Here is a 6,105-nt window from a genome sequence, read left to right on the forward strand (position 1 = left end):
ACTAAATCATTTAAAAACTAAAATAATAAATTTTAAAATAAAAGTAGACATGATAAAAATAATAAAATATTAGGCGTCTCTCTTAAATTTCCTTTTAGGCCCCTAAATCTTGTTAAATTGGTCCTGACATCACTAAGTGGAAAAATAATACGATGATATAGTTGATGACACTTCGTATTATCTGACATAAAAAATACTTCTCAATTAAAAGAAGGGATAAGAATTTAATTTCTGTTTGATATTGCAATTATATCTTCCATTAAATTATTTCATAAAAAAATATTAAACTTGACTTCACTTAATTATTGATCCAAAGTCATTTTTTAAGTTAAGCATCCATGTCATTAGTTGAAAAACAATACTTAATATAGTTGGTGACACTTAATTTTATTTAAAAAATAATATACAGTAAAACCTCACTAAATTAATATTTGGTTAATTAATAACCTCTTTAAAATAATATATTTCTTCGATTTTGATTTGGACCAATGGAAAAAATCACTCATTTTGATAAAACAATAAGATAATATATTTTTAGAAGACTCCTATATAAACTAGATATAGGACCCGTGCCAGCACGGGGTCCAATATATATTATTTTTTTATTTTAATTTATGTCATATTATGGAATTAGAAAAGTTATTGAAATTTTTATATGATTTTTAAAATATTTTAAATTGTTAGCTATTGTGATTTGTAGTACTTTTTTTTAACATAATTTTGAAAATAATATTTATTACTTTCTTTGTTCTAATTTATGTGGCAGATGCAGAATTTCAAATATTACCCCTTTTTTATATATCTCTTTAATATATTAAGTTGTTAATTATTGTATTTTATAGACATTTTGAACCTAATTTTTTTAATAATATATGTTATTTTCCATGTCCCAATTTATGTGGCATTAATTGATAGATTTGTTGGAGTCGAGAGATTTATTTTGTTAATTATTATAATTTATAATTTGTTTTTCGTCAATTTCGTCGACTATTTTTTTTATTAATTATTGTAATTTATTGTTTCTTTTTCGTCAATTTCAAACAATATATGTTTATCATATAATCCATTTTATGTGGTACCAATAGAATTTAGAGAGTCAATTAAATTTTTTAATAAGTTTTAAATAATTAAGCTGTTAATTATTGTAATGTATAGTATTACTTATATTATTTTTAAATATAATTAAATATTATATGTTAGGTTTTTTATCCTAATTTATATGGCATTGATAGGATTTAAAGTGTAAAATAATTGTTAATTATTGTAATAGATAATATGGAGTATTTAAGTCATTTATAGTATAGTAATTAATATATAATATGTAGTATTTAAGTGTTATATTATGGAATTTGAGAAGTTATTGAAATTTTTATATGATTTTAAAAATATTTTAAATTTTTAGCTATTGTGATTTGTAGTACTTTTTTTTTACATAATTTTGAAAATAATATTTATTACTTTCTTTGTTCTAATTTATGTGGCAGATGCAGAATTTCAAATATTACCCCTTTTTTATATATCTCTTTAATATATTAAGTTGTTAATTATTGTATTTTATAGACATTTTGAACCTAATTTTTTTAATAATATATGTTATTTTCCATGTCCCAATTTATGTGGCATTAATTGATAGATTTGTTGGAGTCGAGAGATTTATTTTGTTAATTATTATAATTTATAATTTGTTTTTCGTCAATTTCGTCGACTATTTTTTTTATTAATTATTGTAATTTATTGTTTCTTTTTCGTCAATTTCAAACAATATATGTTTATCATATAATCCATTTTATGTGGTACCAATAGAATTTAGAGAGTCAATTAAATTTTTATATAAGTTTTAAATAATTAAGCTGTTAATTATTGTAATGTATAGTATTACTTATATTATTTTTAAATATAATTAAATATTATATGTTAGGTTTTTTATCCTAATTTATATGGCATTGATAGAATTTAAAGTGTAAAATAATTGTTAATTATTGTAATAGATAATATGGAGTATTTAAGTCATTTATAGTATAGTAATTAATATATAATATGTAGTATTTAAGTGTTATATTATGGAATTTGAGAAGTTATTGAAATTTTTATATGATTTTAAAAATATTTTAAATTTTTAGCTATTGTGATTTGTAGTACTTTTTTTTTACATAATTTTGAAAATAATATTTATTACTCTGTTTGTTCTAATTTATGTGGCACATGCAGAATTTCAAATATTAACCATTTTTTATATGTCTCTTTAATATATTAAGTTGTTAATTATTGTATTTTATAGTACATTTTGAACCTAATTTTTTAATAATATATGTTATTTGCCATGTCCCAATTTATGTGGCATTAATTGATAGATTTGTTGGAGTCGAGAGATTTATTTTGTTAATTATTGTAATTTATAGTTTTTTTTTCGTCAATTTCAAACAATATATGTTGTTAATTGATAGAATACTTTTAATGTAATTTTTTTAAAAAAATATGTGTGACTGTCCATGTCCCAATTTATGTGGCACATGTAAAGTTTTGACAATTAACCAAAATTTTAATACATTTAAAAAAATATTTTTAAGTCGTTAAATTTTAAGTAATTTAAATTGTTGTATTATTTATTACAATTTATAATGCTTTTAAAGTAGTTTAAATATTGTACTATTTATTATGATTTATAACACTTTTTTTTAAAATTTATGTCATATTATGGAATTTGAGAAGTTATTGAAATTTTTATATGATTTTAAAAATATTTTAAATTGTTAGCTATTGTGATTTGTAGTACTTTTTTTTAACATAATTTTGAAAATAATATTTATTACTCTATTTGTTCTAATTTATGTGGCAGATGCAGAATTTCAAATATTAACCCTTTTTTATATGTCTCTTTAATATATTAAGTTGTTAATTATTGTATTTTATAGTACATTTTGAACCTAATTTTTTAATAATATATGTTATTTGCCATGTCCCAATTTATGTGGCATTAATTGATAGATTTGTTGGAGTCGAGAGATTTATTTTGTTAATTATTGTAATTTATAGTTTCTTTTTCGTCAATTTCAAACAATATATGTTGTTAATTGATAGATTTTTTGGAGTGGACTATTTTTTTTTTTAATTATTGTAATTTATTGTTTCTTTTTTGTCAATTTCAAACAATATATGTTTATTATATAATCTATTTTATGTGGTACCAATAGAATTTAGAGAGTCAATTAAATTTTTTATATAAGTTTTAAATAATTAAGCTGTTAATTATTGTAATTGTTAATTATTGTAATGTATAGTATTACTTATATTATTTTTAAATATATTTAATATTATATGTTAGGTTTTTTATCCTAATTTATATGGCATTGATAGAATTTAAAGTGTCAAATAATTGTTAATTATTGTAATAGATAATATGGAGTATTTAAGTCATTTATAGTATAGTAATTAATATATAATATGTAGTATTTAAGTGAAAGGTGGTGGGGCCCACTTATATAGTTTGATAAATATATTGGATATTAGTTGTGATTTATAGTATAGTAATTAATAATATATAATATGTAGTATTTAAATGGAAGGTGGTGGGGCCCACTTATATATTTTATAAATATATTGGACATTAGTAGTGATCTTATTGGAGCATTGGTAGTCATTCCTAGACTCTTCTATAATATAGTAATATACGGTCTCATTAATATTATAAATTAATAATTCTTTAAAAGTACAAATATATCTAAGACAATTTAGTGAAATATGATTCTATTGTGTTATGTATTTTGTTAAAATTTAAATCTAGTTAAAGCTCATCTCTAACTTTTCTTATTACATCCAAAAGTTTCGGTGTTGTCTTTTCGAACTACACCATAAAATTATGAAAATTTCTAAATGCGATAAGTGTTTCATTTTAACTCATCCAACAGGTTATTAACATCCATTTTATTGCAGTAATCGAGATCATTAAATTCAGGACCTTGAGTTCATGAATGATGTTTTCACAAGTGAGTTCATTAAATTCTCTGAGATTTCATCCCTGAACAAATATTGCGGTGTCGAAACACTCTTTAAATTAATAAATATTAATTTATTGATTAAATAATATATCTATAAAATAATATTATTTTATGGTCTCACTTATATTAATTTAGTGAGAGTTTACTGAAGTTGATGAGACATAATTTATTTTAATAAATAAAGTATGTAATATGATTGAGGGTGTGATTAGATCCCCGAAATAAATATATTGTATTAATTTATTGAACAACAATTTCACTGTATGAATCAATCCAAAAGGTTATGTTTAATTTATCAATCATTGACTACACTAATTATTAATCCAGAGTCATTTTTTGTATTAAGTATTCACATCACAAATTGAAAAATAATTGGCATAGTTGGTGACACTTCATATCATCTGACATAAAAAAAAAAACACTTCTCAATAATAGAAGAAATAAGGATTTAATTTCCGTTTAATATTACAGTTATATCTTCCATTAAAATATTTCATAAATAAATAATATCAAACTTGACTTCACTTAATTATTGACCCGAAGTCATTTTTTAAATTAAGCATTCATGTCATTAGTTGAAAAATAATACTTGATATAGTTGGTGACATTTAATTTTATTTAAAGAAACAATTTAGTAGGTGAGTCTTAATTTTATTTTAATATAAACAAATAATGGCTAATTTTAGTATTAAAATCATTTAATTAACACGACTTAGTCATAGGAGTATATTTTAATATATGTGTTTTTCTAAATAAATTAAGTAGAAATTATATTAGTTTCAGACATAATTACATGAAAATCACAAAACTAAAAGATGGTTAGATTTATTGTAATTTCAGTTCGCATAAGTATTGATATGATTTAAATTGATAAATGTTATTAATGGAATTTAACCATACAGTTAGGAGTGTCAAAAGAATATGAAAAATCGACCGAATCAATCGAACCTAACTGAATCGGATCAATTTTTCAATAAAATCATGAACATTTACCTAAGTGTATAACCATCCCGAACAATTGGGATGATCTTTTTAATTCATGAAAAAAACCAAAAAAAATTTGAACCAAACCGAATAACCTTACGTATATATAAATTTATTTTATAACATTTTTCAAATATAAATATAACCTAGGTCTTCCGCCTCTGGTGGTTGGATGACTTTGGGTCATTGCTCTTTAATTAGCCTTTTTTTTTAAATTTAGGTTTAAAATTAAAAGATACTATAATAGATAATCTATCAAACAATATAGCAAAATCTATGCAAGCACTCCTATTAAATCTTTAAGATTAAACAATACGGAAACAAAGTTTTACATTCATGACTTCTTAGAGAAGAATTGAAGTGTTTTTCAAGAAAATATTTGCGAAAGAAATATTTTAATAGTAATATATTTGAGGTGATATTTTAAGACTAAAAAATAAATCGAAAATTAACCAAACCGTACCGATATTGAAGAGAAACCAGTATGATTGGGATGATTTTAAAAAATCTAATCTTCGTTATACATTATAAAATACCCGATAAATTGAGATGAGGTAATTTTTAAAAAATAATCGACTGAACTGTTCCATTGACACCCCTACATACAGTCGTATGTATGGAGTAAAATTCATTTTGAGTATATTTTCTCCTAACTTGTTTGAAATTGAGATTATAAATAAAGTAAGTAATATGATTGGGTGTGTGATTAGACCTCCTAAGTAAATATATTGCAACAAACACTTACACATATGAAGAAGAGAGCAATCAAGGTGGTGAGGAAAATCTTGAACTGAGGAGGCAAATGCCACTGAATTTGTTGAAAAGTTAGTATGAGCAGCTGCTCAACCTCTTGGGGACCTTGCAGGCTGGAAACAAAGACATGATAATTCAGGGAACATGGTAAGTGGAGCTGTGAACCTGCCAGGTATACTTGCTTTTTATTCTTCAATGAATGAGAAAGATGATCTGTCATGTAATTGTGCTAAATTGACTGTTGGCTCTTGGATCATAGACTCAGGAGCATCACACCATATAATCTATGATAAAACTGCCCTTAAAAATACTAGAACACTGCCATATCCTTTTCTGATTACCTTACCAAATGGATATAAGGTTAAAGTAAATG

The sequence above is a fragment of the Solanum stenotomum genome, chromosome 2 (genome assembly GCF_019186545.1).
Source record: "Solanum stenotomum isolate F172 chromosome 2, ASM1918654v1, whole genome shotgun sequence".
NCBI classification, from domain to species: domain Eukaryota; kingdom Viridiplantae; phylum Streptophyta; class Magnoliopsida; order Solanales; family Solanaceae; genus Solanum; species Solanum stenotomum.